This window comes from Drosophila obscura, unplaced genomic scaffold, assembly GCF_018151105.1.
Source record: "Drosophila obscura isolate BZ-5 IFL unplaced genomic scaffold, ASM1815110v1 contig_200, whole genome shotgun sequence".
NCBI classification, from domain to species: domain Eukaryota; kingdom Metazoa; phylum Arthropoda; class Insecta; order Diptera; family Drosophilidae; genus Drosophila; species Drosophila obscura.
Window position 1 is genome coordinate 4,210,808 of NW_024542791.1, and position 23,415 is coordinate 4,234,222.

Sequence of the window (23,415 nt, forward strand, 5' to 3'; positions counted from 1 at the left end):
GTACAAAGAACAACAAGAGAACACGCATACAATAATAAAATTTATAGCATACCGTGTATAAAACGGCACGCGGCTCGCTCATTCCCGGAACACATGTTGCATCCAGGCAGAACTCTGGCATGGAATGGTATTCCGTTCCAAGGGGGGGCACTGTGCGATGTTCGCTGTGACTAAGCACAGTGGGTCGCAGACTTTGGGGAAACTATTGAAAGAGTTAAAGGAGCTGAGTGCGAGGAACATACAACAGAATATATATGTGTGGTATATGTAGAAAAATATACGATGTTTTGCCTTTAATTTATTATTATTATTTTTCTTATGGTGTATGGTAATAATAGAAAAAGGCTGAAGACTTAATTCTAGTAAAAAATACGAGGAACACACATCAGAATATATATGTGTAGAATATTTTGCCTTTAATTTATTATTATTTATTTATATTGTAATAATAGAAAAAGGCTGAAGACTTAATTCTAGTAAGAAATACGAGGAACATATATCAGAATATATTCGTGTAGAACATGTACAAAAATATACGATATTTTGCCTTTAATTTATTATTATTATTTTTAATATAATATATAATAAAGACTGAAGACTTAATTCTATTAAAAATTATTACTAAGGCCTTCAAGCCTATATAATATTGGGTATTTTAATTTATTATATGTCTGCGAGTGGCAAAAAGAAATGAATTAATAGAACTAAATAATTAATTAATAACTTACAATAATATACATTTGATTCAATTAGTGTTCTGTGTAACAATATTTACCCACTACTTCTTGGCACTCTCAGGACACTGTATCGCCCCCTTCCACCGAACTCTCGTTGCACTGTATGACATGTACCCAACAGCTTTTTTGTTTACTTCATAATTTGTCTTTTGTGCTGGTTTTATTTTCTACTCTTTGCTGTTTCGACCACAGATAAACCTTTCATATTTTTTTCCCCCCCAGATTTGTCTTTGGCACCGCCGCCTGCTCCGTTTTACGAGCCCCCACCCCGGATGGCTGTGGTGTTGCCGTTTGGTGGGTCACATTTTATTTTTGCTATGCTTCTTCCGCCGGCATCGCCGCCTGTCATTTTCACCCAAAAAAAAACAAAAAAAAATAAACAGCGACTGACGGCAATTAAACTGCAGTTTCGTTGTTAAACATTTTGTGTGTGCCAGGAGGCGCTCGCTCGCTCAACTCTTTTGTCTCAAGACTTGACATGGGGCCTCACTGAGTGATTTGTTGGTAGGTTGTTTTAGGGGGGTATCGGCTTTCCATGGGCGTGGGCGTGGTCGCTGGCATCGACAACTTTGTTGAACCATCAGCCGATGATCATGATGTCAATATAGTTGTCTTCCCCTCTCGAAACGCTCTTCAAAATTTGGAAAATTCGCGTGTACAAATGCCATTCGTATTGTTTGCAAATTTCATTGTGGAACTAAAGGACTTTTATGTGTTGACGGGACTACTACTCTGTGGGAGGGTGTGGTGTGGGACCATGGCGGACATCCGGCTAATGTGATCCCATTCTAAACCCCATGCCCATTCGTGGGCACCGGAACACACGCTTGCGCAGCATTTGCCGAGTTGCACTCGAGTGGAAATTTTCCCAAAAATTGTGAAAATTGTTTGAGTACTTGGCTGAGGATTGGATTGGATTGCATGTCCATTGCCCCTATTTCACATGGGTCAGCGCGGTTGGTCCACGCGGGGATTACACGAAATAATGGCGCATAAATCCGGCAACGGCAGCGCGCAAATGCAATTCAATGGCCACTGATTGTCTGGTGGCAGCCACATGCGGTGGCAAGGGGCTCTGATTGCGTCGGCAGCAGCGGTCAGGGGATGTTATATAGCGGTAATAGTCCTTCTTGATGATCATGGATGATAATTGTTTATTGGTTTTTGGACGCTACGAATTTGTTGTGAAAAAAAAAAAAACGTGGGCAAATCTGGGTCAGAAAATTCCTTTTTAAGGGATGTGGGCCTAGAAAAGAGAAGACAGAAAATATACAGGGGTTGGAATTTTCTTTATGAACTAGAAATATGTGAGTTCTATGTAGTACATATGTGGGCCTATTAGGTGTTAAGAAAGTGAACAAAATGTAGCACAGCAATAAATCCCAAAAACAGGCGAAAAATATCCCAAAAATTAAGGTTACAAAAATGAGTTTTTCGCTGCACAGAAAGTGTAACTTTAATCTGTAACAATTAGCTGAATTTACCCTTTTCCAGGCATAAACTCTAACCTCTATTCCCAAGAATTTGCAGCAAAATTCATAAAATTTGTTAGCTAAATCTTCAACGTAAATCACGAAAAAGCATAAGGCCACTGCAGCGGGCTAATTTGTGATTTTAATTTGGTTTATTGCCGCATAGACAGCGCCATAAAGAGATGCCAAAAAACAGAAAAGAGAAACCATATAGAAAAGCCACGAAAATTCAAGGATAGAAGGACAGGAGGAGGTGGAGTCACTGCAGACAGACGAAAGGCTTTTGGGATATAGACTTTTTTTGTCGGGGTTTATGCTGCAGCTGCCAGACAGAGCATCACTCCACAGCTATACAACCCTGCAGCCAGCGTTATGCCCCTGCTGGCAATTGTTGAAATTCAAGAGGTTGCCGCATGTTGCGAAAATGTGTCGCAGTCGCCGAAGGTCGCGTGTGGCACGTGAGCGATCGGATCGGATCACAACATAATCTGGCCCTCCTCCCGGGGGTTATCGCTTTGGTAAATATCTCTCCACCGTTCGTTCTCACTCTCACTCTCTCCCTGTCTTAGTTTCTGGATCGAATATCAATCAATTGGCTGGCAATGACACACGAGCCACACGGTGTTGCAGTACTCTCTAATCACCCAAAAAGATGTTCAACACATTTTGCAAATTGCTTTTCATTTCTCAAATTGTGGGAATCGGAAAAGGGAGCGTCATCGAAGGGCCTCATCGGATCGGACGGGGTAGTTTCAAGTGCGGGAAAACGAAATTTTTTGTTTCAATCTTCAATGTACTATGTTCTCCTTTGAAAACTTGTGAAGGTTATCTCCGGCTCGGGCCGATAAGAGCTGCACTTCAACAACTGGGAAATCATAAAAAAAAAACGAAAATTAAACTCAATATTCTATCGAAAAATAATCGGAGGGGATTGGGTTCATGTTTCCACTTGAGAGTCGCGCGATGCGACGCGAGAAATCTAGCATCAAATTTCAATTGGAATGAAAAAAAAGAACCACTAAAACCTCAAAGAAAATAAATCCCGCAGCTAAATGGGTATATAAACAAAGGAGTAATTAATGTTGATAAGAGCAACTACAGGGCAGTCCATTGATGTTCCTCTGACAGCTATAAGTATGGAGGATCAAACTCACAGAATGCCATAAAATTGTACACTCATTAGGAGGAAATATATGTGATTTGTTATTCTAATGATACGAGACTTACGAGATGTAAATTGATTTACATTTCTTTCCAATGTTTCAGAGGTTTCTTGTGGGCATAAAATATTTCTTGTTTTTTTTGCATAGCTTCAGCTGGAAGTTAAAGCTCAGACGCTCGATTTCTTATCAGCACAATTTTATGGATTTATAGACCGAATCGTATCGGCACCGTTTCCATCATAAACAAGAGCAGGCCATCGTTGATCCCAGACATCGGAGCCACAAAAAAACCTTCGCTTCTCGACCAGCAGTAATCAAAAGAAAACTATCCCAAAAAAGAGAGTGAGGAGAAGAAGATGCCCATATATTTATATACATATATGTATGAAGGGGCGGTCGCAGTTCTACTATGCAATTAGAGCCAGCGCCCAGATGAAAGACACATAGATAGACACAGGAAAAAAAAACCAACCTAAATGATGAGCTCAAACTGTAACAAATATAAATAACAAAAGGAACAAATGGAAAAAAAACCTATTTTTTTATGGTTGAAGCCATAAAAGCCACACACATATCACACATCCAGCGCGCCCCTGGATTGAATCGAGATGATACCATCATCTTCTACATCTCTTTATCCACCAAAAAAAAAAAAAAAGACAGAAACAAAAAGAAAAAAAATCCACTTGGCGACACTGACGCCCGTGTGGTCCAAGCGGGAGGCCGTCCCCACCAAAACGGAATGGGAATCCGCATCGGAACTCCAACTCCAACTCCTACTCTGAATTATGAAACACTTTCCGCATTTAAGAGGAGAAAACTGAAGGAAAAAGTCGTGCAATAAATAAAACACTTCAAAAGTGCACTTAAGATAAAAACAAAGACGAAAAACAAAAAAAAAGCCATGCCATGCGACTGAGAGAAAATGGAATCATAGACAAAAGAAAAGAGGCTGCTGCTGCTGCTGCATAGAGTGTGAGATGCGATGAGATGAGGTTCCAATTCGAATTCGAGCCCCGAAGTCTGGATAATATGTGGGTCAAGTCTCCCAGGCACTTCTGAGTCTCCAGCTTTCATACAGAAATGATGTTCCATGCGAGATTTCAAAACTTTAGAAACCAGAAACCCACTGGGTTGTATTGAAAGAATGCAAAAAAAAAACATACCAGCTGCATGCAATTTTAGATGAAAGAAATTAGAGCACAAAGAAAAAGAATTGTCAATTGATTTTCGAGTTTGCAGTTTGCTGAATTTTAAAGTTTGGAAAATTCAAAGGGTAAAGAAGAACATTTACTAGTATTCCACATGAGTTCTGCGAGTGTTCTACGGAGTATAATTGATTAAAAATCGTAGAACTACTGGAAGCTAGAACTGTTCGAAGGCCAGGTGTTCAAAGAGCCAAATGATATTTATTCCTGCAATAAATATAATGAAACTGCAACGCATGTACCCTCAAAGTTTTAAAGTCCAAAAGGATTTATGCAATAAACCAAATACAAAACAAAATACATACTTCATCGAGTTTGATATCTCAGTAGTAAACTCCGCTTGATGCTTCACCCCTGCATTCAATTTCCATTCCATACATTCTTAAATATGAGCCAAGCAAATGCAGACATCATGGGAGCTGGCTGCTAGTTTCAATGTCAGACAGAATCAATAAATTGCAGATAATGTTTGGCATTGTCCACTGTCCAGTGCCATAGCTATGGATATATAGGGATAGGATAGGTATTACTTCCAGGTGATTTGCTTTACACTCGACTGAATGCCCCAGAACCTTTTGCATACAAAAAACACAAACACACAACGGTAGCATATTTTTCACGTGCACTGAACACTGAACACTGAACCCAAATCTGGGACCTCTCTCTCTCTCTCTCTGTCTCTCTATCCCAAAAATATCCCGGACGCACTTACGCCTGACTGATTTTTCACACGTTCTTCTCTCTCTCCTCCTGGACATCCTTGGCTGGGTTTCGGGTCGAGGCTGAATTCATAAAGCAAATTACCCAGGTCGTGGCTTTGGCTACATATGGTGCCAATGGCAGGGCTTGGATTGCGGGGGATAGGGCTTAGAGGGGACCTAAAATAGGCTGCCAAAAGTTCTTCTTGGGCACGTACCTCTCTCTCCGGTTTTCCCCCACGTGCGCGCACACACACACAAATCAAGGCTGGGCCATAATTTATAATTCAATGAGAGTTAAAGTTGAATGCAGCACGGCGTTTAACCCGCCAAATCATTAGCCACAGACAAGCAAGGGCTATGGAGAGGAACAACAAGGCAGCGACTCCAGAGACTCCAATTCGGAGAGACGAGACGCACATGGGTTGGGGGCCCTCGAGGGCGCATGCCACACAATTCACCTTGAAGCCGAAACTCAGAAGCGAAGATTAATTGCAGCAGCCCTTTGTTGGGGCAGGCCAATGACTAGCTTGCTCCCTCGCTCACATCTGTGGCCTAGCGATGGGTGCGTGATTACGCAGAGGAGACGCTCAGAAAAAGTGTCTAAAGAGCTGTGAAGTTGGGATAAGATTTGCGTAAGAGTTTCGGTATAGTTTCGCTCTTCTGATTTGAGGAATAACCAGTCGAAATGTTTGGCGTTGTGGCACACTATCACACCCAGCGACTGGCATGTAAGGAGCTTTATATCCCCGCTTATTCTTTATTATATTCTAAGCGATCCATAGCTGTAAACATAATGAAGAGTAAATCATTAAATTTCGTATCCATCTTCCCCATTCCAGGCCAGGAATCACGCTGCCATCGCCCCCAATCTCTCTCTCTCTCTTTCACTCTGCAGCGTACAACTCTTCTTTGGCGATAAGGAATTTTATTCAGTTCCCGAAAACGAAGCATTCGGGGGACGTACCCTGGGACCCCCACAACTCAAAAGGGCAGCCCAAGCAGCAGGCAGCAGGCACACACACACACGTAATTGCTTTTTGTTTGGCGTCTCATTTTAGTTACGGTCTGGCAATGGCAATGGCACTGGCACTGGCAATGATGCTTATGAATGTGGACTGTAGAGCGCGAGGAGGAGTGGAGTGGAGTGGAGTCTGTGGTGCTGTTGCTACTGCTGGAGTGGATGTGGATGTCGCGCCTACGAGAATAGGTGTCGCCAAGGCGATTACGCCCAGGCAAGGGGAATCGTAAAGGTAAAGGTAAAGGCCGAGGCCCAGGCCAAGGCAGACCAATGCATTGGCTAACAACAACGACAATGAATCAAAACTCAGAGAAACCCTCGCTGGCGTCTCTCACACACACACTCACACACGCAACGCGCTTTTGAGTAATGCTGCTCTCATTTGAATTATTGCTGTCGCTGTGACCCCCGAGAAGACCCTCTTTAAGAGTCTTTTTAGCCAAAACAAATCCAAAAAAAAAAGGGTTCCTATTTACCTAGAACTTGTCCCAAAGCAAATGAAGATGGTGCTGCTGATTACGATGATGATGTGTCGAGTGATCTACTACTCCGTATGTGGCTGTGGCTCCGCTCTCTCTATGGTGATAGGAAACTAAGGTTTACAGGGTACAAGGAGTGGATGTTGGTAATTAATTGCATTTTTTTTGGGGGCTTGGCGAGTGGAATGGACTCTCTATCGGGACTTATCAGGATAATTATACTAAAATTAATTAACATTTGGATCTCTCAGCATGTCAGACTCTGCTCTCACTATCTCCTTTTCCCAGTGTGGCTTAGCTGTGTGGCTTTTCCCAGTGTGGCTTAGCTGTGTGCACTCTATTGTTCTTCCTTTGAAGTGAACTCCTTTTATCTTCTTCATTAATAGATCTTTGGATGCATTGATGAGAGTTTCCCGAATTACTCCTCTGCCTCAGGAACTCGCTCGTCTCTCTCTCTCACACAGAGTAGCTTAGCCTCACTTCCGACACTCGTACTCGTTTTCTTTTAAAATTCAGTTTCCGTTTCTTTCTGTTCTTTGACGAAATGAGCACCAATTAAACGAATATCTGTTGCTTATGCCCATAAAATGTTAACTCGATTAATTTTTGGTGTGTGTTTTGGGGGTATTATGAAATCACTCTGGAGTGGGACATTCATCAATTGTGACATGTTTTATGGTCACACATTAATTGACAAGCAAGCAACATCAATTATTACAACATTTTGCATTAGATTTCCGCCTCATTGCGCATTCTCCAATCCAATTACAATTTCACACCATTTTTCCCCACTCGAAAAGTGTGGAGGGGCACGCCACACCCCAAGCAGGCAGACTTTTGTTGTCTTCGACGTCTAGCCGGCTCTAGCCGGCTCATTAGGCATAATTTATAGATGCATAGTCGCTAATAAAATATCCGAAGAGAGCATTCATTCTCGTATAGTGTTCTCCATTGAGGTTGCCAGAAGGGGGGAGCCGTAGCTGTAGCTGTAGCTGGACGGGAGCTGCCGACAACTTTCTAAAATTTCAAAATCGTATCTACTTAGGCATGCGCACAAATTTATAATGCAATAAATCAGATGGAAATGGCTTTTACCACGAATCGGTTAGAGAGCGGGGGGAAGACTGAAAATCCATCGCTGGCCAATTATTTTAATCGCTTTTGTCAAGCCATATAAAGAATGCGCTTATACTCGTCGAAGACACAAAAGATCCACACAGATCTACAGAAGAACCACTCTGATTAAGCAATTCGGTGTGGTGTGGTGTGGTTTGGTGTGTGAAGTGCTGCTGCCTTTGCCTCTCTGAGACAAAAGAGCTTTCAACACTCTGTGGCACTCTGAAATACTCTGAAAAATGCTTGACAAGTCGCCGCACAAATGGAATGCAACATTAATGGCATCCGAGAGCGCATGCCGCATGGCGCATGGGTGTCTCCACCATAAAAATAACCAAAAAAAACAAAATACAAAATTTACTTTCACTTAGCCTCAATAACCTGATGGGCTCCTCCACTTTATCTACACACCCCTCACCCCACCCCACCACACCCCACACCATACCATCGTTTCGTTGCCTTCGAAGTGGCGCTATACATTTTCGAATGGCAATCGTCTGGAGGTCGTAACGATCAACTAGCGATACAAACAAATTATAGAATGTATCTGTTTTATGGATCGAACTTAAAAGAAGAACAGCTGAGATTAACAAGGGAACACGGGGTGACAATGCAATAGATAGGCACGAAGAATAAAAGGTGAGAAAGAGAGACATAGAAGAATGAAAAATAAAATTCTCTCTCCCAGTGTGTCTTAGTTTCCCTATTTTGGATTTTAAATACGCACTTTCAAGCACTCTAATTCTAATACCAATTTCTCTTTTCAACCCATCTGTCACTTAAAGTAGAACTGCCATCAAATCATAGTTTACTTACTCTGTATGTGTGTGTTTGTGTGGTGTGTGTGTTTGTGCACTTTGTGTACCTTTTTATCTGTGATCCGAGACGAGCAAACGACCACCCACGCCGCCTTCAAGGTGTTAAAGTTATATTCATTTCCCTGGCATTTCCCGCAACTTCGTTTAGGGGAAAACATTGATAAGTTGACGACTGCGAGTGGAGGCAAAGTTTACATAGCATTTAGCATGCTCTTTTTTTTCCACCGCTGTCGCCCTAAGTCCGGGCTCTGGCCGTCTGCATTATGTGCCATAAATTATGCAGAAGTGTGAGCATATTTGATGTACCCTCCGCCAGCTCCTCCGGTTGCGGCAACACCTGCTCGACCATTTCCTGGGGCATCATTAGCAGTCAACTGGCATAGAACCACGATAGAAATTCGAATTTTTTCCTGCGTCTCCTTTCTGCAGTTTGTCGCCCGCATTTGGGGGTCCTTTTTTGTACCAAGGGATATGGGCGATATACGCCCTTAACTTTTATTTCTATTCCGTCTTGATCATTATTAATGCCTGGCACGTCGAAAACCCTTCTCATTGACAAGGAGCCCCCCAGCCACAGTCACAGCCCCAGCCCCAGCTCCATACACCAAGTGAAACTGCGATAAGCTGCTTTTGTGGCTGCGGCTGCTGTTAATCTTAACACAACATTTAACTCAGGCCTGCGGCTATCTTGTGCCCAGAGTTTTGGGGTCCAGCCCTTTGCGTGCGGCACCATAGCCACCCACCCGTGGAGTGCAGCATTCGCCCTGGACACAGGACACGTGTGCAACATTAGACTCGTTGCCCCAGCACGCGTTCCAGACCGCCCCCGCACATCCCCCCACTCCATCAGATGCAATTGACTTGAACTAATCCAAATATTATCGCAATCGTGCAACGTGCAACAAAGGTGGGGGGCGGGGGATGGCAGGCAACAACTGCGATTGTCGCCTGCCAACATCATTAAAAATTGTTGTTTTGATTAATAACCAGAACCAAACGCAGCCCAACGCGTGTCGCAACCCCAAAAAGTGTCGGCTCTTGTGTTTTGATCAAAAGAATGTTTTGTGTATCGTTTTTTTTTTGTATTTTATTTTCTGGTAAATATTTGCAAATGATGGAAATGGATCCATCAGTCTCTTGGGAAATCCGTGGACAGATATCTCCACAGATTTCGTAATTGCCAGTAAATGTGTTCAAACAAAAGCGAAACGTAGCGGTGGAAATTGGTCTGTGTGTGTTTTTAATCTGAAACATTTCTTGTGTTTGCCTGCAAATTGTGCCACGAAAAGAAAAGGCTGAGACTATAAGATATGCTATGCAAACGCAACGTGTTTGAGAACAGCTGAAATTTGATTATTATTGAAGCTAATCTGTGGACATGCAGATTGGGAAATATTTGAGGGACGATAAGCGATGGACGATGCGCAGGTGAAATATTGCAATACCTGGAAATGGTAGGGCAGCGTATATGCCTAAGAAATTGTTAGCAGTGAAGCATTATATGATGAATATAATAGCAGAACTAACCACAAGAAAATTTAATTAATTCTTAACATTTACAGATTTTTTAAAGCTTGCTAATTAATTAGCTTTTCCCTAGGTTGGCCTGGCTAGCCCTCTTGTTTTCTTTCTCCCAGTGTGGCTTAGCAGTTTATGGTTGAGTTTGCCATTGATGATATTAATGCCTTAAAGCCATCATAACTTTTTTGTTCTTCTCATACATATTTCCCCTCTAATTTCCCACAAAAGCAAAAAGTAGATCAAACTCGACATTTTCTGTTGCATTTCCTTTAAAAAATGTAGCTGAAGCACACCTGAGAGCACGTTCAACAGCGACCACACACAGACAGACAGACAGACACCTTGCCACATGCAACAGCCCGCACCTCACCACTCTCCTTGGTCAACAGTCGTACCTTCGTGTCCAGCGGGCAAATTGAATGGCAAATTTGTCTGCACGCAGCAGAGGCAGCGGCAGTGGCAGTGGCAGTGGCACCAGAAACATAAACTTTTTAATTGAAAAACAATTTTTTTTTCTCCTCCGATTTTCCTTATTTTTCTCTCTTTTTAGGACACATGTGGGAGAGCGGGAGGTGTGTGTGGGGGGTTTTCGCTCAAGTTTCATAAATGTTATTGAGTTTTTCGTAGCAATTTGTGTAACTAGTTTTTCCCAGCGCTGGGATATGGCATTTTCGGGGGAAGGATGAGTGCAGTAAAGGGAGGATGGACGGTGGGAGGACTGCCACCATTTATTGACTTGACTTCCGTGCGTATGTCGCAATTTCCGGTTTTACGGGCAAACGAAATAAAAACGTAATTTAATGTCACATCGAGGAGTTGAGTGGACCCCCGTATAACAGGATTTTGATGGGCCCTCCATCCCACTCCACCAATCGAAGCCATCGAACATTAATTGAAATTGTAAGATTTGCCATTTCATGCAGGAAAAGGGGGCTGGGGGGGAAGCTCAGGGAGAGAGAGTGCTGTCGAGCAATTAAGTAAAAATCAAAATGCCATCATCGGGGCTGACAACTTTATTGAATTCAATTATAATTTTCACACTTCGAGTGCGAATGAATTTCCAGTTTCGTAATCGGTGTTTTGGAAGTGGTTGGCGCAGATCTTTCCTATGCAAATACATTGGCTAATATTGGTGGATTTTATGGAGCAGCCATTGGATAAGGCTGGAGACGTGACTAAGCCTACGAGGGAGAGGCGAACGCAGCTCAGATGATGGGTATTGAATGTGGAATGTGCGAGAGGTGCGTGAAAATGTGAAGCAAATTTTATGGAAAACTAAACCTGAAGAATCTGCATATTTAAATAGCTAAATAAACCTTAAAAAAATCCTTTGTACTGGAACAACCTCAATAAATTTCAATAAGAAGAGCTGATAGTCTTCTACTGCTATTACTTTACTGCCAAGCCACACTGTGAGAGAGAAACAGAGTAAGAAAACGCCCCTGGCAAGCTCTGTAAAGCTCTGCAACTCTTCAATCTGCCCTCTCCGCACATCCATTACACTTTAGATACGGACTTTTAAGCCACTCATAACACGATGAAGCCCGAAGCCTGATCCACGATGCAACTTAAAGCTCCAGAGTGAGTGCCCCATAAACATAACTCATCGATCGCACCCCTTGAACTCCGCCATTCACATATGCATTTGTGGCACCGTGTGGCAGGCAGGCGGCAGCACACACCTGCCCCAGCGGGCTGCCTGCTGCGAGGGCGACTACCAACTGCCAGAGACGAGGACAGAGTGGTCTGACTGTGACTATGACTATGGAGTTGCTAGTGGAGTGAAGGAACTGCAAACACTGCTTGAGCCAGTAAAGTCACCTTGTTTATGGCGCCCCAGAAACTGCGGGCGGCTCTTCGAGGGTGCGAGCATGCGGGCCGAGAGTGTGGATTAATATTAAGGCGAATTCCGCGGAGAGTTCAACAAACCACAGCTAAACAATGGCCGGGCATAGTGGCAGCCACTGGGCGTCGATTTAATTGAATTACCATTGGAGATCCGACCGCAGTCAATGGCCCAAGCGAGCCCAAGCCCAGCGGCTGCAATCGTATCGAATGCCAATCGCAATCGAATCGAAAATGCGCCAACGGGGGGAAACGCACACACACACACATAACATATTCGAATCCCAGGCATTGAGCTGTGGCTGTGGCTGACACATTAGTGCATAATTTCGGCCCTCCCCCGCACAGCCACTGTCCGACTGTCTGCTCTCTTAATTAGCCGCCTAGAAGAGCAGAGAAGTAGAGAAATTAACTCGATTGCGCCTTAATTAGCAGCTCCGGCGGCGTTTAATGAACTCAATGCAACAGCAGCAGCAGCAGCAAGCAGCACAAAATTGTGTGGGCGTTTGTGGAGATTTCTTCGCTGCAGCTCGTCTTGGGTTCATCTTCTTTCAATGGTCAATGGTCCAAGGCCCTCAAGTGGTCAGAAACGAGACAGAAAGAGAGTGGTCGTGGCAGGTCTCCAAGGTCAAAGTGATATATTACTTGAGGTCACGGCAATGATTCACAATGGGATTTGAAACTGGGAACATATCAATAAGGCGGAACTAATGAATGAAATTATATTTATATATTTTTTTTTGGATTTTATTTTTAATTTTATTTATTTTATTTATTTATTTATTTATTTTTATATTATTATTATTATTATTATTATTTATTTTTTTTTTTTTTGTATTTTTTCAGTGAAAAAAATTACCAGAAATTAGAACAGCCCGTGGAACAAATTCTCTTTAGTAGTTTTTCAGTGATTTCAGTATCGAGTGGATGCGCACACCTTAAATGCGTATCATAAGCCAATTAATAGAGCAAAATTTACCTTGTAAATCTGTTTTAAAAAATGCGACAAACAACTGCCATGACTCGGAGCGAACCCCACTTGATGTGCCTTTCTTTTTCACTTAACTTTGTGACTTCTAATCAATATTTAGCAAACCAATGAATGGGCCACATAATCGATTGTAGCTACAGATGGGTAGCGGTAGAGCAGCACGCGTGGCACGCCACGACTGTGTCCACGTACACCCTTGCCACACACACTCAATGCACGGACCATTGAGTGTGCAAATAAATGCGCTTAATTAATTGCATTTTTGCACTCTGGAGTGGATGCCCGGACCCACAGCCGCAACCAGAGCCCAGGCCCTGCCGCCTACAATCGAGTGCGGAATCGAATGGAGGAGGCTTCGAACTTCAAATATGCATCAATAAACTCAATTAAACGTAAACGAGAGAGCGCTTCAAGCCAAATGCGCAACGTGCAACATTCGCAAGGGGCAGCAGCAGCCAGCAGCAGGCATTGTTGAGGCAACTTCATAATGCAGACAACCCCATTCCCATTCTGCCATGTGTGGGAGTAAGCCAGAACGATGCTGATGATGATGATGATGAGGATGAGGATGATATTTTACTTTATTTTCTATACGCTGCAGATGCGAAGATGTCGGGCGGCATTAGTTTCATCGCTGCTACTCTGCTGCCGCTGTGGCATGTAGGAAGCTGGGGATTTGCGTTGTAAAGCCACCTAAGCGAGTGGCGGTGGCCCCAAGTGTGAAGAGGCTTAAGTTTTTTCACACTTTTTTTATTATTTTCTGTTGAAGTTTGCTGCTTTTTTTTGCCACTACTCCGCAGAGAGGAGAGCAGCGTTGTTTGGTCTGAGCTGGCATTTCCTGTCAATCGGGATAGTTTATGCTTCCCTCCCGGGGATCTTTCAGCGGCGCTGGAACTTCATTTGTTATACAAAAAAAAAACAACATTTGGACATTGAATCAATCTCAATCATGGGGAGTGTTGATTGAAGAAGGAGACTGGGCCAAAAAAAATGGGAAGGAGTGAGAGTGAGAGTCCAAAGCATCCATCCACCAAATTAGCCAAAAAACAAACAAATAAAAACATCAAATAAATATATCAATTTGGGGCACAGTGCACTCGCAACTAGAGATGGGCAAAGTGAAATTAAATTCTTTAATTCTGTATAATAAAATTCAATGTCTTGCTGGAGCATATTCAATCACGATCCACCAGCCACTGCCATCCCACTCACGCTGCCATCTCTAGCGCTGAACTACATTTTCCATTTCTGAGTATTTCATTTACTTGAGTTTCACTTTGAAATGCAAACCAGACCAAACGAAAAACGTGGCGCACAACGCATCCATATCCGCTAATTACGCAGCCACCAAAGGCTACAACGGCCTGCCCTTTCCATTGAATCCCCCCAGACCACCAAACACCGACCTCAGACCCCATGGAAAGTGTAAACAAATTTTGGTAAACGAACACAATTTTCCTAAACAGAAACTTAGGCAGCGCAGGCAGCAACATTGGCAACCCTTTTTATTTTTCCCTGCGAGTAGTGTGTGATTCTACTTCTGCCCCCGCGGAAAGTTTTCATCTGACTGCTGATGCGATGGACAACTCTTTGCGTGAAGAGAGCGCAGCGGGGGAAGAGACAACAGAGACAGAGAGAGCTTTACACACAGATCAAAGTGCTGTTTTTTTCCAGCCGATTCTTTGACGGAACCAACAAACATGTTCGGCACTTTATTTACATTGGCTTCCGGTTGAATTCTGTATTTTTGTTCCCCACTCTCTTCCGTGCTCCCATATTCAATCGGTTGCGTTCTCTCTCTCTCTGTCTCGCAGTCAATCGCATTTTAAGCATTTATTTTTGTTGTTCTAGCGAAATAAAAAGCAAAAAATATGCTTTAGCTTTAAAATTGTAAACAAAAAATGGTTAGGGCGGGGGGATAAAATACACATCAAAGGAACTTGCCCAGAGATAAATGTAAATAGTTTGAAGCATCGCATTAACTAGATAATCGAAAGATAGCATACCGCTTAAAAGCTTTGGGGCCGGGGGGCCCCAAAAGATAATCTAAAGATATCAGTGGGTCAACTCAACGTAAAAAATGTAACCTCATTCGAGTTTCCAGGCACGTTGTCCCACGAATATTTTCGGAACCGTTTATCGAAAAGCCATAAAGTTTTCATTATTACACGGGAATCTTTTTCCCCCATTCCCTTTCCCATCCCCTGCCATTTCCCCTTCTTTTACCGTTGCGTCTTGTTTTAATTACGTTTTATAAAAGGCTACCCAAAAAGAGAACAAAGACAACGGACGACAATCACGTGCCATGCGCAACGTTCTAAATTTCAATTGAATCCATTTTAATTAGCCAAAAGCGTTAGAAAAAGAACCATTCGAAGGCAACTTTGTATATCCCGCACCGTCGAATCGTGTCTTCGATAATTGTTAATTTGTATGCCAGAAAAGTTTTTTAAGCAGAGTGTAGTAGTTATTGCGGGGGGTGGGGGTTGAAGCAGCACACTCCCATTGACGAAACTGAAGCTCTGACATAATTTGCATTTAATAGTGATTTTTTCCTTTTAAATGATCTTTTTTCCCCTGCTTTTTTTTTGGGTCGTGATAACAGTGGGGGGAATGGGAATTTCAAAGGAAATGATATGAACAAACATGTGACATGTGACATTCGTGGGCGATGAACGAAATTCCGTTTCAGAGCGTATCAATGCGTAATCTCGTACTCTTCTACGCCTCTACACTGCGTCATTCGCCGCTACCCACGAACAGAAGCCTCTCCTCATCCACTCCTGCATTGGACATGGAAACGGAGCTTTCGCCTCAGAACTAAAAATAGCCAAATGCGTCAGCAGTCGAATATGTTCAGGTACAAAGTACAAAGGCACGAGGGTGCTGCACACTTATGTACATGCGTAATGGGTGTAAGTAAGGCTATGAATAGAGCACATTTCATATTTTCGTTGTAATTCGTTTGCGTATTTGTTTCATTATTGTATATCCTTGCAAAAATATTTAGGGGTTAGAGCTAGAGAGTAAAAATAAACTTCATCTGATTAATGTTGCTCAACAATCTATCCATAGAAAAGTTATTGTAAGAATATATTTACATGCATAAATAGTTATGCATAAAACATAATATGCATAATAAACATTTTACATAGACAAACCAATTTTCCACAAAGTCTATCCAAAACTTCAAAAAGTAAATTGTTTAAATATTTAGCCATCTCCACTAATCAACAAAACTTTAAGGTATCCACAGATACATATATAAACATATGTACATATATGTATATATATATATATGTATGTACGTAGTATGTAACATTTATTCATTATTATTTTATTATTATTATTATTATTATTTTATATGCTGCTGCATCTAATAAATTGCTAACCCTTAGTCGGTGACCAAAAAAACTTTCCAACTTTTTTTTCTCATGCACAAAAGTTTATTTTTGTGTAAAGCAAATTCTTTTCGTCCTTCCAACAAAATTTCCTTTTTCCAAAAACTTGTAAAAGAAACACAAAGTGAATGATTAAATGGTTGTAGCTTTATTTCATCAAAGCTCAATGAAGCCAATGAAATGACTTCGAAATATGAATACGACTCGTACAAAGCGAGTCCAAAGGAGTGTCCCATGTGTCCCTTTTGCTTTCTATCCTCTCTATTCATGAGTTGCATTGCTTTTGACTGCAAATGCTGCACAAAAATGAATCAAAAGTTTACAGTTGCACAAAAGGGTCACTAGGGTGCTTCCAGAAATCAGCAAAAAAAAAACCAAACAAAACATTAAAATATTCAGTCAAATATTTGTGAAATGGTCAAAAATGCAACTTAATTAGTATACAATAGAAAGGGATCGTTTACCTCATTACCATACAATGAAGCAGCAGTGGCAGCAGCAGCAGCAGGAGGCTACAAATCGAACATAAACCAACCTCCAACCAAGAGAGATGTGTATTTAATTTCCAACCATAATTTTCATCATTGTACATGCGAGTGCTACCACTACCACCACCACCACCACACACGGATGTAAATGAGTTTCGGGCTCGTTCGGTCTTTTGCGGTCTGCCCTGGAAATTCAATCAGTGACCAGAGAGGAACCAGGAACCAGGACTCGGGTGAGGACTCGGGTGCGGGTGTGGGAGCCATTCGGCCAGGGGCTTATCAATGGTATACGCATTTCAAAGCAAACATTTTAGGCAGATTTGTGCACACAAGAGGTGGGGAGGGAGCTACAGAGGGACAGACAACCCAAACACAGAACGGAGTAAGTTTATCTTTCGGCATGTTCAAGGACAATACAACAAGCGTACTGGATGACTGCATTCCATTCCGTTTGGGGCCATCGCCAACGCCATACCGTCTGGCGTCTGCCGTCTGTGCATACATATTTATTAATTTGTTCATTTGTATTTACACGCTGCTAACATATTCATAGACAATTGGCAAATGTAATTAAATACGTTTACAAAAGCTCTCCTACCCCAGGACATACACATATTTTGGTTTTCTCGGTTTGGTATTCGCTTATTTCCAAATGTTTCATTATGTTTGTGTGTGTGTGTGTGTGTGTGTGGGTTTTGGGTTTTGTGTGACAACATGACAATCAGTTTTGAATGTGAGACACATTTCCTTTTTGTGGCATAAATAATGGCTAACAAGTCAGAAATCAGACTAGCGGCTGTGTCATAGGACTTCCTCCTCAAAATGACAGAAGAGAAACATTTGGTAATCAGCTAATTACAGGTTTGTTCTGACAATGTGAGCTGTATGTAAGCGGGCGATTAAATACATAATAAGGAAAACTTTAAGGGGGAGCCCTGATGGACTAGAATGTTTATCAGACAATAATAATCTGAAATTTGGTAATAGTTTCAAATGAATTATGTTTACAATTTCCACAAAATCAATACATATCAATATACGTATATACGCATACATACATACATAGTATGTATGCAAGTTGTCAGAGCAGTGAGGATGTATTAACCCTAGAGGGTCATTCTTATTTTTACTACATTCTAATTATGCTGCGAAACTGGCATAATGATAAAATGACAGAGAATAACGGATATATGTAGTACACTGTATCCGTCATCAAATGTTAACCATCTAGGGTTAACAGGCCACTCCTGTGATTGCATTTTTGTTTGTATTTCGCCTTGAGCACATTGTTGTTGCTGTACTTTGTGGTTTGTCTGTCGCCCCCGATCATGCCAGCAAAAACAACTGCACAAGCACGAGCTTTGCTCTTCGTTCACACAAAACGCAGTTCTCTCCATTTGATTGCTCTCCCTGCAAATACTTCGGTTGTCATTGTAGCCTCTGTTTCGCTCTCAGGCCACTCTCTCTCTCTCTCACTCTCGCAAATAAGTTCCAGTACCTGCTGCTTAGCTTGGTCTTTGCTTTTTATTTCACTCACTTATTACTGTACGTACATTTTCTTAGTTTGAGTCGGGATCGTCGCATCGTTTTTTTGTTATTTGTTACCTGCTTAACTTTGACTTCCATTCAAATTATGGTAAACTCAGTTCATCCCTTTATTCCCCACCAACCTTATTCCCATCTGCGCTATCCACCCACACACACACACTCATCAGCTGTCGACTTTATGCTAACGTTCTGAAATATCTTCGCGATTCAGAGTCTAAACAATTGCCGGCAAAAGTTTTGTCCGATTCGAAAGTAAAACTTTTTTCTTGTTGACAATTCTTTGTTGGCGCAGCTGAGCCTCTCTGACTCCCCTCCCTCTACGGCGCGCAACTAATCCAAATCAAATGGCGCAAAACTTTTACACGCTCCAATGGGGGGGTTGACACAATCGGAATCGTAGTCTCGTTGGCGGGGGTGGAGAGGGGACTCAGGCTGTAAGCGGGTCTTATATGAGATTATGAAAAAAAAAGTAGAGGAAACCGAGAGAGAGAGATTCTAAATTTATAAATGGGCATCAAATGTTCGTGGAATGGCATTTGGGGGATGGTACTGCAGGTTACTCCTTAAGGGGTTTTCCTTAAGGCGCCTGACTTACATTTGACACGAAACCCAGCCCCGCCCCGCCCCGCACCACCCCTCATGGTTCGTTCGCAGGTTCTTTGCAATTAGTTAATGTCATTTGATAAGCAACAACTTAATCAGACTACATGGCCAAGGAAAAGGAAAAGGTCAAGTATTTGTAACTTTTACTAATTTGTTGTTCTCTACTCTCCTTCTCGTCTCGTCCCGTCCTGCTCCACTGCTCCTCCTGTGTGGAGGAACGTGTGTGTCAAGTGTTGTGACTTTGTCACGTAGCAAAAACTTGTCTGTGTTGTAACCCTGTTCCCCCCTCCGTTTACTGTCCCGCGCAGTTGGCTAATGAGACCAACAGCTTCGGGCCTGAGTCTGAGTCCAAGTCCAACAGTGCTCCGCTCCCCCCAAAGTCTCCTGGCAATTGACGGCAGCTGCAAAGATACAGATACAGAGCCAGATACAGATACAGCGAGGTGAGAGACAGCGACTGGGGGGGCGGATATGGCAATTTTTGTGCCTTGAAATCGATATGGCATCAAAGGCCCAGGCACAAGGCCTTGGCTGCGGCTGCGACTGCGACGGCTGCTGCGGCACATTATGCCATTATCCAGGGCCCCCAGCCACAGAAACAAAAACATTTTGCAGATATATATTTTTATTATGCTAAAATAATCGCACATAGACCAGGGGACAGTGGTGCAACGGCCAAGGCAATGGGTTATGGGAACGGAAAGGTTTATTTGGGGGAAAAAAAATAAGGAATCTTCGAGATGGGAATATATTTTTGAAAAATAAAGTTACAGAAGGACAGAAGGAGAGAGGAAGAGAGCGGAAATGAGAGCTGGCGCTGAGAAAATTTATTTTAGCTGCCTATAAAAATGTTTTAATCACAATAGTTTTCTGGAATCTATTAGATAACATAATTATTTATGGAATTGGAAGGTAAGATGACACAGGAAAAAATCTGGTTATAATCTTTGAGACCTATGCGTCCTATGCGAAAATATTTTATTATTTTCCTCGTGCCCTAAATCCTCCCAGGTCATCCACAGAGCAAATAAGTCATAGCCCAGACTTAACACCCACCTTTCGAAGCAATGTGGTACCACTGTACCTTTGCTGGGTGGGTGGTGGCATGAGGCATAGTGCCTTGTGGGGGTGGGGATCGAGCGATACCAAAAGCGAAACCGAAGCCAACGTTACCTTTTCGGTTAGCAAAGCAACAAATTATCTGGGAGATGCATCTGAATATTGCAAACAAAAGATAAAAGCCGAAATGCAACGACAAGCGACTCATAGTTGGTCCTACCGCAAACAGCCGCAACATGCCACACGGATGTGGATGTGGCCCCCGCCGCCCCCACATCTGCCATCTTCATCTGTGCGGTGCAGTGCAGTGCAGCATCTCTCTACCATCGCCATCGTCCAGGTTCGCCTTTCGCTTGCAGCCACGCAAAAGGTGATTTATTTGAACATGGTTATCAACTTAGTAGAATAACAGGAGCAGCGCCAAAGCGCCGCACCGCAGCACCGCAGCACCGCCGCACAACGGATCCCCCGAAAAAACAAAACAAAAAACCAAACCAAAAAAAAAAAGAAAGAAAACAACAATGAAGAGCAAACAATGCCAGATGGAGAGCAGCGCGAACAACGTGCAACGTGCAACTTGAACTTGTGCTCCGACTCTGGCTGTGGCTGTGGCTCTGACTCTGTCCCTGGCTCTGTCCCTGGCTCTGACTAGAAAGTGCACAGCCGTAAGATACGATTGCATTTACATGCATCCCATATCAGCGCCTGCATCGGGGCGTGTGTATATGTCTGTCTATCTGTCTGTCTGTTCCCCTCCATACTATCTCTGGGTCTCTCTCTCTGCCTCTGTCTCTGTGCGCGCACCCAAGACACACACCCACAGCTGCGGCTGGCAGCAGCAGCAGCAGCAAGCGGCACGAATCGAGAGACCCAGACCCAGACCCAATACCCGATCCGATGCCTGCCCCCACACCCATCGATGGAGCAAACAACTATCCCGAAAAGAGCCGCAACCCGGCATACAATTTGGCCGGCAGCAAAATTTATTTGAAATCAATGCTTCTTGTTGCATTCTTCAGTTGCAGCAGCAGCCACAACTTTTTGACTCAGCAGCCGCCGTTGCCCGTTGCCGCCGGTAGTAGTGGTAGTAGTAGAAAAAAAAGGGTTCTACACTTAAGCTGCGAGAGCATATGGCTTGCCACATGGAAAGTGCACTGGAGAACTGTCAGAAATTTGACAAATGAATGGATCAATCTTCTAATCACAGATCAACGTGTCTGGGCTATTAGATCAACAAAAAGAGCGCTAGAAAAGTTCAGGAGAGTGGAAGGTCGACAGTGGAAATTCTGGGAATATGCTACTTTATTTTTCTGTAAGTTTTTATCTCCAAAGCTCGCTCTTTCAGCTTTCAGATGCGCATTTCAATGGCTTCACAGCTCAAAAATATCATCTGCATAAAACCCAATCGATTAAACAGTATTTACAGCGCATCCCCTCGGTTGCCATTGCCGAATGAAGAGCTCAAACGGCGACGTCTACTTTCCTTGCACTTGGCTTGAATCCGCCTTGAATCTCTAGCGAGCAAATAGCAGAAAGACAATAATTGAATATATAGGAATTGGAATTGTTTAAGCCCAATATGCGCCCCATGCACATTCACATTCACAGGTACGAATACATGCATACATATACATATATGTATATGTATATCTACTCTTCAGATGATGATGATTTCAGGCAGCAGCTGGTGGCAGAACTCCTCCGTTTGTTGGTCACGAATTTTGGGGGCGATGTTAACACCGCCTTGGACTAAAGATTTCCAGATTCAACAAAATGCCAAATGCCGCCTGCAACTGTAATATTATTTGACCATTAAAATGCCAACAGTTTTGTGTCTGCGCCAGGAGCTGCTGCCGAGCAGAGAGCTTTGGCTATCTGCAATGATAATGAAGGCCAAAAACGGTACATCAGGAGGAACCCAAACACAAAAGAAAGATTGATTTTAATTTTAAAATAAAATGTTCGAGGTATTTATATATTTTATGTGGAGTTTTATACCGTTTTTATTCCCCTTCCCAATTCAGCTTTCGGAAAGGAAATAACGCAAAAGGATCTGCAGCATCACCAAATCCTCAATACCGTGTAGCGGAAGCCAGTCCTGACACAACCTATGACTCAGAAGCTCGGGTTTAGTCCAACAACAAAAATCATGGTATTTTCAGGAATATATAATATTGTAAGAACGATTTATAAGTTAATATATTAACCAGGAAAATGAGATAGAATTTAAACTTTAATTTTCAAAGAAAAGAAAATTTAACAAAAATGTAAAAAATAGTAATATATAATAATAATATAATATAATATAATATAATATAATATAATATAATATAATATAATATAATATAATATAATATAATATAATATAATATAATATAATATAATATAATATAATATAATATAATATAATATAATATAATATAATATAATATAAGTGGAATCTCAAAAAAGATAGCCACTTTTTTCCTCGGGCTATTATAATTTCTGAAAAGTTATTACCCCTTTCTTTTACAAAACAATTCATAAAAAAACCAAAACTAAAATAAAAAAATATAATAAATTAAATAAAAAATCAATAATAAAACTACCAATATTCATTTTTTTATTTTTATTTTAACATTAGCTCAATACATTAAGCTGGCCGGTTCTAATTTCTGAACATTTAAAATTCTATGAGTGTTATATTCTTGTGAGATGCCACTTTATTAAATCTTTGAATAAAATTGAGTCCTTAATGAAAGCCTAAAGTGCGATGAAACACTCAACAAATTTATCAGTAAGCTAAAATCACGAGATTCTAACTTAATTTAAACAATACATATGAAAACAATCAATGTAAGAAATAACAAATAAATAAACTACACTGAGTTAATAGTTTAACACAAACTTAAATCATTTTATAAGTAAATTATCTACTAATTAGAAATAAGCTTAGGAAACAAAACAATTCTCATGAGTTTCTTCATTGCTTCAATGATTTTCCCACATTGTTTTGTGACTTTGTGATACTTACGAGACGGTAAACGTTTCGCTCAAATTTTAATTCCCAAAACAAAGTTAACGCTTTCCCGAAAAAAAACTCCAAAAAAAGTACACAAAACAAAACAAAAAATCAAAGAAAATGTAAGGGAAAAAAGATTGTTTAAATCAATAGGTTCGACGTTTGCCATGGTCGACTGGGCGGTCGGTCGGCGGTCGACTGCCTCTGCCTTTCGGCTGTAAAAGTGTGAAATGCCAAATGCCTTTC

At 41.9% G+C, this 23,415-nt stretch overlaps 1 long non-coding RNA gene across 2 annotated transcripts; it reads left to right on the forward strand.

Moving 5' to 3' along the window:
* Positions 1–21,520: 21,520 nt before the first annotated feature.
* Positions 21,521–22,354, forward strand: LOC111077183. Of its 2 annotated transcripts, none has more exons than XR_005967996.1 (3): positions 21,521–21,776; positions 21,830–22,135; positions 22,193–22,354. It is a non-coding gene; the product is annotated as an uncharacterized LOC111077183 (long non-coding RNA). The 2 variants fall into 2 exon arrangements; XR_005967995.1 differs by having other exon boundaries at positions 21,846–22,135.
* Positions 22,355–23,415: the final 1,061 nt, after the last annotated feature.